General features: G+C 37.5%; 1 long non-coding RNA gene across 3 annotated transcripts in view; it reads left to right on the forward strand.

Annotated features, from left to right (window-relative positions):
* The first annotated feature begins 4,649 nt into the window (after positions 1 to 4,649).
* LOC115835128 overlaps positions 4,650 to 13,615 on the forward strand; it is a 33,337-nt gene continuing 24,371 nt past the window's right edge. For all 3 annotated transcript variants that reach the window (XR_004030057.1, XR_004030058.1, XR_004030056.1), the window contains exons 1-2: positions 4,650 to 4,737; positions 7,078 to 7,169. This is a non-coding gene — a long non-coding RNA (uncharacterized LOC115835128). The remainder of the gene's footprint in view (positions 4,738 to 7,077; positions 7,170 to 13,615) is intronic.

Below are 13,615 nucleotides of genomic sequence, written 5' to 3' on the forward strand. Positions count from 1 at the left end.
CCCCTACCTCAGCCTCCCGAGTAGCTGGGATTACAGGTGCATGCCACCATGCCCAGCTAATTTTTATATTTTTAGTACAGATAGGATTTCACCATGTTGGTCAGGCTGGTCTCGCACTCCTGACCTGGTGATCCAAGATGTGTTAATTTTAGTTAGAACTACTTCAAATACATTTCACAGTTTTTACAAGGTCGAAAGTGCTTTGCCAGAAAGTATCTCAATAGAGGATTGGTTTTTGTTTGCTTTTTAAAACATTGATGCATTAATCAAGAAAATTGTCAGGGTAACTTACAAATTTTTGATTTTTGATGGTACAGCTATATATGGTTTCATTTGGTATGTGAGTAGACACACAAAACAAAAATACAGGTTTGGAGTTACACCTTGTGGTCATCTTTTTAGGGGGAAAGAAAAATTAAACCAAGAACATTTCTTACACCAAAATAATCTTAAATGAAATTAGATGAATCCTTCTGATTTTGTTATTTTTGGTTATAAGTGTCATCATTTAGATTCAATTTATTTAGCGTGTTTTCTGGCATCCATTTCTGTTAAAGATTAAGAATGCTGCTTCAAGGACTGAGTTATATATCTTGCCAAAATGTAATTTTGATTATAATATTTATCTTGTATATCCAATGACAGATATATTTGAATAAAAAGCACCTGTAACAGTAATTCTCACCCTAGTTGTTGGAGAGGGACACACTAGAATCTCCTGGGGAACTTTTAAAACATTGATGCTCAGCTTCACTTGTGAATTAAGTCAGAATTTCTGAGGGGAGAGACCAGCTCCTGGCATTTTTATGAAAAGCTCCCCAAGTGATTTTTATGTGATGTAGCCAGGATTGGGAACCAGTAATCTGTGTAACACAATGGTAATTTTTTAATACATAAATTAGCAATTCACTATATTCAAGATAAAATGGTAACCATTTTTGGTACATCTCATGAATGTACATTGTATCATTCTTGTTATGAAGCTGTTAGATCATCTGGGCAGAATTTCACATCGTCCGTCTCTTCTGTTCTTTTAAGTTCTCTAGTTATTTCTCCATTATTTCCTTGAAGTCTTAAAAAAAAACTTTGATTATTAAGAAGGAAAAACTTCATTGCCATTTTATCCTAATAATCAAACATTTGTTTCAAAAGTGATTTTCCTGTATCACAAACAGTCTTGTGGTGAGAATAGTAAGATCATAATTTCCTGGAGTTTTATGTTATTTTCCCCAAAATAATAAAGCCTTCCTTCAACATACATACTGTTAGCAAATATTCTCTACTGACATTCTGATTTAATGTAAGCAATATTTGACTTTATACTTTCATAATCATTAGATGTAATTTTATTGATTATTCATCAATATCCCTTTCAACATTCCTCAATCCTAAATGAGCATGCATTTCAGAAAATTATCCTAACTGTATAAGTTCAAAAACTAAAACACAGTAAATATATCACATAAGATTTCCTATTCTGTATAATTGTCCTTGGCATCAGACTTCCTGCCTATGACTTTAGGATACACTAAGAAGTCTAGGAAGACAAGCTGAGCTGAAAACTAGGGTGTGTGTTTGTGTCTGGGTTGCTTTCGTTAAATAATGGAACATTTCTCTTTCTCAATTTGTTTGAACCGAAAAACTGGATTAAAGACTTCCTGTCACCTAACTTCAGTTTTTTTTTTCCCAGCTATAAGACTAGCACCTTAGTGTTTGTCTCACTGACCAACCACTTTTTAAATTTTAATTCATTTTATTAAACTTTTTATTTTGACCTATTTTCGACATACAGAAAAGTTGGAAAAATTGTATGAAAAATTCCTTTATGTCTCACCAGCTTACTTACCCTTATATGAACATCTTACATAACCATAGCACAAAGGTCAAGAACAGAAAACTAACATCAGTATACTATTAATTATAGATGTTTTCCCAAATTTCACCAATTTTTCCATTATCATTCTTTCTCTGTTCCAAGATCCTACCTGGGATCCCACATTGCATTTAGTTAGTCCTCCTTAGTCTCTTCCTGTCTGTAACAGTTTTTCAGTCCTTGGTTATCTTTTATCACTTGACACTTATGAAGAGTATTAATATGTTGTTTTGTTTTAGAGATGAGGTCTTGCTGTGGTGCCCAGGCTGGAGTTCAGTGACTAGTCACAGGCGTGATCATAGCTCACTGCAGCCTCAAACTCCTGGCCTCAAGACATCTTCCTGCCTCAGTCTCCCAAGTAGCTGGTACCACAGAGTGCAACATGCCTGGCTGGATCAGTTGTTCTATAGAATGTCTGTCAATTTGAATTATTCTGATACTTTCTCATAATTGGAATGAAGTTATGGATTTTTGGCAAGAATACCACAGAAATGATGTTGTGGTGTCCTCGGGGCATCATACTAAGGGGTTGATAATCTCTGTGTCATATCATTGATATTTACTTTGATTGCTTTGGTTAAGTGGGTGTCTGCCATGTTTTTTACTGTAAAGTTACCATTTTTCCCTTTGTGGTTAGTATGGATCTTAGGGAAATATGTTGAAACTATGCAAAATCTATTCTCAAACTTTCAGCCACAAATTTTTGCATCCATGAGAGTACCTTATCTGTCTGTGACAGTTACTATTGTGGTAGTTGCTTAATGATGATTATGGCTTTTTATCTTCTACATTTATTTAAATTCTACTATGAAGAAGAGGCATTTCTTTCCCTGTTTGTTTGCTTATTTTATTATTTATAACAATTTGGAACCATAGATATTTATTTTATTCTATGTGTTCAGTACTACCATTATTTACTTTGTGACTCAATTTGCTCTAACATTAGCCATTCAAGTGGGCCCTTGTGCTTAAACAAGCCTTAATTTTTTTATTTTTATATATTTATTTTTTAGTGTTTGCTTTATTTTCTGGGACCACAAGATGTTCTTTACTTTCTATTCCTATGACCTCCAAACATTTCCAAAATAGGACTGATCCCATGAGGGCACTCTATTAACTTTGAAGTGGTAAGCTAATGAGTTCATATGACTGGTATTATCTACTCTGTGAATTAGTTCACTTCTATGTCGCAAGCTACACAATTGTCAAATAAGAATCACCTGTGCCTACTACTGTTACATACTAGTCGTGGCTGAATATTTGCCAAATACCATGCACAAATGAAAAACAATAAGCTGACTTCATGCTTTTGCTTGGGGAATTGTATGTATGTTGTGTGTGTCTTCAAATGAACCAAGGAGATTTTAGATTATTGTAGATGCTTCGAGGGATATGGGGGCTGATTTTTTAAAAAGCAATACATGACCACAAGGTGGCAATAGCACAGATAAGCTTTATTTCCCTTTGACAGGTTTGCATGCAGGAGAAGTCCCTCATAGCAGGAGAAGTCCCTCAGAGCATGAGGTCTTCCGGAGTTTAAAGTACAGGGAGCCACCACTCAGAAAGAGTGGAGGGCAAGGGAACTTCCAGGGAAGAGGGAAATTTGACAGAGGGCTATGTGTCTAGATAACGTCATTAGCAGCATGGCAAGAGTCTGACTCAGACAGCTCCAAAGGGCAGCAGCAGCTTGGACCTTTAGGGCCCAGAACTTATCTATTGCTAGCAGATGTTTGGTGCAGTTTTACTGAGTACACAATACAGACAGGCTCTAAGTGGCTACAAATATGGTTATTTGGACTATCTGCTTATTTGGACTGATTTAACAATTGGATGTATAAAAATTTGAGTTTGGAGCTGTCAGATTTTTGAGTTAGCGGGTCTCTGCCTGCAGGGAAGAAATAAACAATCTAGGGCCCAATACACAGATGCCCTTGTTGACTCATTTATATAACATTCATAAAGTAGCACTATGATTTTTCATGCTACATCAGATCTCAGTTTCATGAATGTAATGAACGATTATTAAAGGTGAGCTGGATGGCTGAGCAGCTTGTCAATCTTGATTTACACAGTAAGAATGATGTGTTATTAGCATAGGACTATTATGATAGTAAGATCTTAAAACCTGCCTTGCAATTCTATTCCTCCCACCATGTGGGCATCCAATAAGTGTCTTGATTTACACAGTAAGAATGATACATTATTAGCATAGGAGTATTATAGAAGTAAGACCTTAAAACCTGTGTTACAATTCTATTCCTTCCACCATGTGGGCATCCAATGAGAAGCTGAAGATGGCATGCAAATCCTGATAATCTACTCACTCCATATCCAAGAGGACTTGAGGAGAATCTGAGGTGGCACCTGTGGCGGAGTGGACAATGTTGGACTTGGAGTTCAACATCATCTCCAGATCCTGATACTGTTATTTGCTTGTCCCATGACCCATAGGTAGAGGATTTAATTCTGTAAAGCCAGTCTTCTCTGCAAAATGAGAATAGAACTGTCTAACTCACGTGGTTATTTTTGGTGCTAGAACAACACCAACAACATTACATCCTGAGTCCCAGAACATAAATGCTACCCAGAATAAACTTTTATAGATTGTTTATAGTCCATGTGATGACATAATAGATGATCTCCCTACCTGATGTGACTGGAATGGTATGGAGACAGCCACTCTGCGATGTTGACTCAAAGATCCACTACGTTATAATGCTCCAAGAAGATAAGGAACACATGTATTTTGTCTACTTCTGAATATCCAAGATTTTACCGGGTACCTGACATACAGTAGGTACTATATAAAGACATTATTTGAACCACTTCTTTGAGAAAACCTCAGTTGAACGCATTTATGGAAGGTAAGTTCTAGACATCTATATACAACATCGTGCCTAGAGTCAGCAATGCTATGTTGTGCACTTGAAAATTTGTTAAGAGGATAGATCTCATGTTAAGTGTTCTCATCAAGCAATCCCTGATAAATGCAAATATCTATTAAATCATTAATGTCTTGGTTTATAGTAATCAATCAAATTAACTTCACTTAGCACTATCCTAAGGGAATGGGGCATAATTTTGATGAAAGGAGATTTAGAGCATGGGATATTGTTGAGTAAGGAGAGCATGGCTAAGGTGCTGGGGCAGGTGGTCACCAAACAGCCAGTAGGGAGTCAGAAGAGGTTAAATGCGCTGGGAGGGAAACACTCAAACCTATGAGAGGGCTTATGAATATGGTCACTTAAAACAAACACGGACAACTTCCTAAGGATGAGTTCTGTGCCTATACAACTTTTCATGTAAATGAAGCTCTATCTTGCTGGGGATAATATATGATGGAATTAATTGTATCTTGGACATGGTTCGTGTTTCCTAGAGGTGCTATAGAAAGGGATAGACACGGCCAGGCGCGGTGGCTCACGGCTGTAATCCCAGCACTTTGGGAGGCCGAGTGGGGAGGATCACGAGGTCAGGAGATCGAGACCATCCTGGCTAACATGGTGAAAGCCCGTCTCTACTAAAAAAATACAAAAAATTAGCTGGGCATGGTGGCAAGTGCCTGTAATCCCAGCTACTTGGGAGGCTGAGGCAGGAGAATGGCGTGAACCCGGGAGGTGGAGCTTGCAGTGAGCTGAGATTGCGCCACTGCACTCCAGTCTGGGCAACAGAGCGAGACTCCGTCTCAAAAAAAAAAAAAAAAAAAAAGAATGAGAAAGGGATAGACTCCCATTTTTGCAGACTCCACAACCCAGTTATCTCTGAAGGCTGGAGAGTCTTCAGACAGCTGCTGTGTGCAGACAGCAGCACAGGAAAAGGAAGACAGAGGAGAGGGAGTGGAGGATGGTAAGTGACAGACACATGGATCCAGGGAAGAAGAAGAGAAGCAGTGAAAAGAGAGATAAAGGGAAAAATGAGACACCCGCAATGCTGAGAGTTGATGTCATTTGTTTCCAGAGCTCCTAATCGACTCAAAAACTTCTCGGTATAGGCCAAAGTCCTCATGACACTTTTTTTTCCTATCTTTCCTGCTCACAAATCTCAACATTTGTCGTTGAAAGGTACTCATCTACTTCTCAAATATTGTACTTACAGATAGAAGTCTTTAGAATCTGCATACTATTTTGTGTCTCAGCCACCAAAAAAAAAAAAAATTATGGAGAGTAATTGGGCAAATTGAGGATATGAACGCCAGAAGAAACAATGTATTTTGACAAGAAAAATTGGTTGGCAAATGTTAAGGTTTTTGTGAGTAATCACGATGATTCTTTAAGTAATTATAATTTGTTCCACACTCTGTCACAGTTGTTTTGATTGTGGCTTTTTATTAGTGAATAAGTTATTTAGTCGTCCTTATTTTTAGGAAGAGATTCACAGTATTGAAATATTTCAAATACCAATGATGTTAAATTTCTTGAATATTTTCCCTTTCTACTGTCTGATGAGTCATTGGACTATCATTCTGTCCCAAGAACATTACAGTGACACCAGTCTTAGTCACAAAATCATTACTGTCATAAAGTGGGGGGGCAGGATATGGGAAGAAATCTACACAATGTGACAAACCTGGCTTAATCTTACAGTTGCAATTATTACCCACATTTTTAAAGCAAATTTATTTTGAAGTAAATTTTCAAATTTCCCAATGCTTAGTTGCCTTGTCATTAGCCTGTCTCCAGATGAATGAAGTCTTGGGGCTGCAGGGATAAGTAGTTTGGATGCTGTGGTTTCATAATTGAATTTTCTTTTCATAAGCATGGAGAATGAGGATTAGGAGTATTATTCTGCAAGAACTGAGTGCAGCCATTGATGTAAGCCCAGATGTGCTCTGTTGTACCATAGAAACATAAAGATAGAGCACCTCTGCAGGCTATGTGGTTCAGTCCCTCGCTGAAGTATAACACTCATAATAATAATGCTCTTATAAACTTTCACATGGAGGAGACAGACACTGAATATTGGTTGATTAGTAAGGCATTTGCATTGGTAAAGTGTTGCATACTGTTGAAAAGTCTAAATAAAAGATCTGTTTTCAAATACGATAAATAAAATAGTTCATGTGTAAGAAGATAGGATATGTAAGATGATATATGTAAGAAATATGATAAATAATCAAAAGTTCTTGTGTAAAAAAGCAGGTAGCTTTCCTAGTGATGTTACAACACATCACAATATAATACAATATTGTGACTTTCACTTTTCAGTGTGACAACGAATTACAAGTGGAACAACACATAGAACTGACTGTTTTTTTCACTATTTCACAGAACTGGGATGGCCGAGGATTTGATAATGGGTAAGAAAGATGACCTGAATGGTCAATGCTGTAAACTTGTCTCCTTTATTAAACAAACTCGAACTCAGAGAAACTGGTGAATAATATCTATGCTATTTAACAAACATTCTTTCAACAATAAGTATTTAGTCTTTACTTTGTCTTTGGCTTTCCATTAGGCATAAGGTTCAAAAGATAAAGAGACAGCCTCGATCTAAAGTCTAAATGATTGGTCAGGGAATTATGGGACACAACAACAGTGATGGGAAAATATTCCTGGCAAAGAATACACTAATAATCATTTTCACATTTCCCTGCAGTATCTCTATTTACTCATAGGTAAAATTGTTGTTTGGAAAAATCCTCAAATAGGTCATCCTTCTGCTGGACCCACATTTAACTGTTCAAAATAACTGGTCTTTGTTGGCTTTATTAAACTATCAAGTATCAAAATTCCACAACTTTTTGGCAGAGCCTGCTGCTTCCATCTATTTTGTACAGGGATTTCTTTCTTATTTCTCTCTGAATTGTTTTGGTGATCTAAGGTCATTTACTCTGACTTTGTCACTAAGCAATATCTTCTGCTGGCACAGAAAATCATTCTTAAGGAAACTTCTCTTTCTTCTTATCAGGCAAAATGCGCTTCCTTTAATCTTTTACTTCAGGCCTATTTTTCATCATGCTGTCTTTCCCTGGAACTTTTCCTTTATTTGAGGGAGCAGGTGGTAGGCACAGAAGCCAGTCATACTTGCTTTAAAATGGTCCCAACCATTACTAAGAATAGCATTCATTGACGAACAACAACTATTAAATGCCTAGTCTGTGACAGGCACTGTGCTAGGGACTGGGTCTGCACACACAAATTATATATGATCCCTGTTCTTGGTCTAGTGGTCTAGGAATGGTGACCAATAATCAGAAAAATGTGCAAAAAAAGTGTGATAAGGCATTGTGAGTGTCATAAAGAATATGGAAGTTTGAAGGTAGGCACAAATCGAGGGGCCAATTTTGGGTGATGTTTATCAGGGCTTCATGGGAGTAGTGACCCTTGGGCTTATTGGAGTTTGAAAAGATGGGCAGAAAATGAGTGGGACAAAGTATCACCTGTCCATATCTTGCTACCCGTTTGTAGAACTTTTTAGATATGCATAGAAGACAAGACAAGGCAAGTTTATTTTCCCCTCAATTGTTCAAAATTTATTGCCTTATCTATGTGGAATTTGGTGAACTTCCATGTGCACTTGAAAAAAAAAAGCAGTGTGGTGATTCCTCAAAGAATGAAAAACAGAATTACTATTTGACCCAGCAATCCCATTATTGGTTATATATCCCCTAAAATACAAATCATTCTACCAGAAAGCCACTTGCATGAGTATGTTCATGGCAGCACTATTCATAATAGCAAAGACCTAGAATCAACCTAAATTCCTATCAATGATACACTGGATAAAGAAAATGTGGTACATAAATGCCATGGAATACTATGCAGCCATAAAACAGAATGAGATCATCCATCTCTATCCTTTGCAACAAATGGAGCTGGAGGCCATTATCCTAAGTAAACTAATGCAGGAACAGAAAACAAAATATTGCATGTTCTGACTTATAAATGGGAGCTAAACGACAAGAACACATAGACACAGAGGGGAACAACAGATGCTATGGTCTACTTGAGGGTGGAGGGTGGGAGGAGAAAGAGGATCAGATGAAATGCCTATCAGGTACTATGCTTAGTACATGGATGAGGAAATAATCTATATATCAAACCCCCATAATGCAAGTTTACCTATATACCATGCCTAAGGCACATGTACCTCTGAACCTTAAGTAAAAGTTAAAAGAAAAAAAAACTTTAAAAAATGTATTCTACTGTAATTGGATGTAGTGGTCTGGAAATGTTGGTTAGGTCAAGTTGGTTAATAACAGTATTCAGACCTTTTATAGCCTTACGAATACTTTCATCTATTCTTGTCTACTTTATTTGTTCAAGATTTTAGTTTCCAACTTTGATTATGAATTTATTTCTTCCTTTAGTTTTCTCAGTTTTTTTCCTCATAAGTGTTTAAACTATATTATTATGTGCATTAGAGTTGTATGTCTTCTTGATGAATTTCTCCTTTGCTTATTATCAAACATCCCATTTATCTCTTGTAATATTCTTTGTCTTGAAGTCTATTCCAGCTTTCTTATTTTCTGCATGGTATATTTTTTTCCATTCTTATACCTTCTAACTTATTTGTATTATTTGGTTCAAAGAGCATCTCTTGTGGGCAACATATAGATGCATCCTCCTTTTTTGAATTAGATACTCTCTGCCTTTACATTAGTGTTTTAGTTCACTTATATGGATTGTAACTGTTGATATGGCATGGTTTAATTCTTCCATCTCACTGTTTTTTAAATTTCTCTTTTCTGTTTTTTGTTCCTCTGTTTTTCATTTCTTGTGTGCTTTTGGATTGTTTGGATATTTTAGCATCTCATGGTATTTCTTCTGCTGACTTGTTACCTATGTCTCTTCCTGTGTTTGTAATGGCTTCTCTGGGGCTAATAATATGCATCTTTAATCTATCAAAGTCTCTTTAGAATCAATATCTACCACTTCACACTTCTCACCTGACACTTCCTACTTCATATTGCTCATTTCTCACCTCACGTCTACCACTATGCACTTCCCATTTTTCACTTCCCAAATAAAGCAACCTTAGAAGAGTGTAACTCAATGTAATTTCCCTATGCTTCATGCTATGTCTTAAATTTTACTTCTACATGTATTATAAATCTCACCTTGATATAAACAGTGAATTGCCTTTTAAGAAATTGTTTTTTTTTTTTGTTTCAGATATTTATTCTCATTGGTCTTATTACCAGACACCTTTTCTGAAGTCTTTACACATCTGGTTTTTTTTTTTTCTCTCTCTCTCTCTATTTTTTTTTTTTTTAAAAAAAAAGAAATTGTTTTTTAAGAGAACAAGGAAACAGCTTTTTGTGATATTAATCAATTTATTGACTATGATGGGCACTTTCCTTCATTTCCTGTAGATTTAACTTTTCATCTTCTATCATTTCTTTTCAGTCTCAAGAACATTCTTTAGCATTTCTTATAAGTCTCTTGGTGAATTTTTTCAGCATTTGTTTATCTGAAAATGTGTTTATCTAGTTGTGAATTTTTCTTTTTTGACAGAGTCTTGCTCTGTTACCCATGCTGGAATGGAGGGGTACAATCATGGTTCACTGCAGCCTTGACCTCCTGGGCTCAAGTGCTCCCCACACCTCACCCTCCCAAGTAGCTGGGACTACAGGCTCATGCCACCATGCTTGGCTAATTTTTCTTTTCTTTCTTTCTTTCTTTTTTTTTTTTTTTTTTTGCGTTTTGTAAAGATGAGGTTTCACTATGTTGCCCAGGCTGGTCTTGAACTCCTGGGCTCCAGAGATCTGCCTGTCTCCACCTCCCAAAGTGCTGCGATTACAGGCATGAGCTACCACACCTGGCCAATATTTTTTATGGTTATAGAATTCTGAGTTAGCATCTATTTCTTCTGGTACCTATTTAAAGTGTACAGTTGAATAGTTTCCTCCTTCCTGATGCCTAGTCCTTTTTTGTATATGTGGTTAGCAAGTATTTTTTCCCAATGTGTAGCTTATCTTCTCATCCTCTAAATATGGTCTTCAGCACAGCAAAAGTTTTAACTTTTGATGAAGCCCAATTTATAAAGGATTCTTTTTATGAGTTGTGCTTGTGAGTTGTGCTTCTTTATAAGTTGTGCTTGTGTCAAATCCAAGCACACTTTGTCTAGCGCTAGATCCCAATTCCAATGATTTCTCTTATTTTTAAAATATTTTTATCGTTTATGTTTTACATTTAAATCTATGGTCTATTTTGAGTTAATTTTTTTTTTGAGATGGAGTCTTGCTCTGTCGCCCATGCTGGAGTGCTGTGGTGTGATCCTGGCTCACTGCAAGCTCTTCCTCCCAGGTTCATGCCATTCTCCTGCCTCAGCCTCCCAAGTAGCTGGGACTACAGGCACCCACCACCACGCCCAGCTAGTTTTGTTTGTATTTTTAGTAGAGACGGGGTTTCACCATGTTAGCCAGGATGGTCTCGATCTCCTGACCTCGTGATCCGCCCGCCTCGGCCTTCCAAAGTGCTGGGATTACAGGCATGAGCCACCATGCCTGGTCGAGTTAATTTTTGTACAACGTGTGAGGTTTAGCTTAAGGTTCTTGTTTTTGCTTATGGATGTTCAATGTTCAATGTTCAATTGCTTTAGCACCATTTTTAGGACAGACTATCCATTTGAACTGCTTTAACACCTTTGTCAAAAATCAGTTGAGCTTGTTTTCATGGGTCTATTTATGGATTCTCTATTCTGTTCCATTGATCTACGTGTCTTTCCTTCCACAAATACCATACTGCTTGGTTTACTGTAGGTATCTTGTAAGGCTTAATATCAGGTAGAATGGCTCCTCTTGCCTTACTCTTCTTTGTCTAGATTGTTTTAGCTACTCCAGAATGTGTGACCTCTCATATAAACTTTATTTTATTTTGTTTTATTTATTTATTTATTTATTTGAGATAGAGTTTCGCTCTTGTTCCCCAGGCAGGAGTGCAATGGCACAATCTTGGCTCGCTGAACCTCCACCTCTGGGGTTCAAGCGATTCTCTTGCCTCAGCCTCCTTAGTAGCTGGGACTACAGGTGCCCCCCACCACACCCAGCTAATTTTTTTTGTATTTTTAGTACAGACGTGGTTTCACCATGTTGGCCAGACTGGTCTCGAACTCCTGACCTTAGATGATCTGCCCACCTCGGCCTCCCAAATTGCTGGGATTACAGGAATGAGCCACTGTGCCAAGCCTTATATAAATTTTAGAATAAATTTTTCTCTGTGCACAAAACACCTTACTGGGATTTTATAAAAATTGTATTAAATCTATAGATAAATTTTGGCAGAATTGATACTATTACTGTTTTCTTCCAATGCTTGGAATTGGTATATCTCTACATTTATTAAAGTGTTCTTTGATTTCTTTCATCAACATCTGGTAATTTACATCATGAGATCCTGCACATGCTTTGTTAAATGTATACTTAAGTATTTAATTTTCTTTGGAATCAATTGTAAATAGTATTGTATTTGTAATTTCAGTTTCTGCATGTTCATTGTTAGCATGTAAAATGTGATTAATATTTGTGTGTGTATGTGTTGATCTTCTCTCTTGCCGAACATGTTCTATTTTGAACATGATGAGTATAAGGGTTTTGGGGAAATTCAGGTGAAGATGTTCTACAGAAAATTAGATATGTGTAAGCTTGGTACTTGGTCAGGGTTGGGGAGAGAGATTTGAGGATCAGTCATATGCAGGTGGTAACAAAAACCAAAAAAAGTGGAAGAGGTTTCCTGGGGATTGCACCAGGAGAAAAGAGAAGCCTAGAGCTTCCTGGGAGCACAGGCATCAGAAAGGCAGGTCAGGGGAGCCAGCAAAGGAGCTGATAGAGACCAGAGAGGAGTGGAAGAACACTGAGAAAAAGTGGCATCTTAGAAAGCAAATGGAAAGAGGAAAAAGAATTTTCAACAGTATTAGATTCCTCAGAAAGTATATGTATTAGTCTGTCCTTACACTGCTAATGAAGACATATCTGAGACTGGGTAATTTATAAAGGAAAGACATTTCATGGACTCACAGTTCCACATGGCTGGGGAGGCCTCACGATCATGGCGGAAGTCAAAGGAGGAGCAAAGTCACCTCTTGAATGGCAACAGGCAAGAGAGAGAGCATGTGCAGGGGAACTCCCCTTTATAAAACCATCAGATCTCGTGAGACTTATTCATTATCATGAGAACAGCACGGTAAAGACCCCGCCCTCATGATTCAATACCTCCCACCAGGTCCCTTCCACGACACGTGGGTATTACAGGAGCTACAATATGAGATTTGGGTAGGGACACAGCCAAACCTTATCAGTGTAGACTTAAAATATTAGCACTTAATATAATTTATTGAATTTGACAAATATGACCTTAAATGACCCCAGAAAACACAGTTTCAGTGTGCATGTGAGTGTGGCAGATGTGGGTAGAGTAGAAACAATAAGCCATTATTTTGAGGACCTTAGTTGCCAAAGGAAGGGAAGTGATAGGGCAGGAACACAATTTAGCATGGGCTAAAAAGAGAATATGGTGAGACCTGAGCATAATGTTCTTACAGGGAAGGAACCAACCAGTGGATACTGAATGGTTAAACACAGAAAGATAGGAGTCAGATAGGGAGGGAAATGGGAGAAGGAGGACTGTTAGGAGGAGAAAGGCACGAAATATGAGGGCAAAGATCAAGAAGGAGGAAGGAAACAGGAAGGAGGGGAGGAAGAGGTGGAGAAAGTAAAGGGAGATGCCAGGCAGGGTAACCGATGGCGAATGGAGATGCAAGGGTGACTGTTCAAAAGCTCAGCAGAGGAATAACCCTTGGAAA

The sequence above is a fragment of the Nomascus leucogenys genome, chromosome 5 (genome assembly GCF_006542625.1).
Source record: "Nomascus leucogenys isolate Asia chromosome 5, Asia_NLE_v1, whole genome shotgun sequence".
Classification (NCBI taxonomy): Eukaryota; Metazoa; Chordata; class Mammalia; order Primates; family Hylobatidae; genus Nomascus; species Nomascus leucogenys.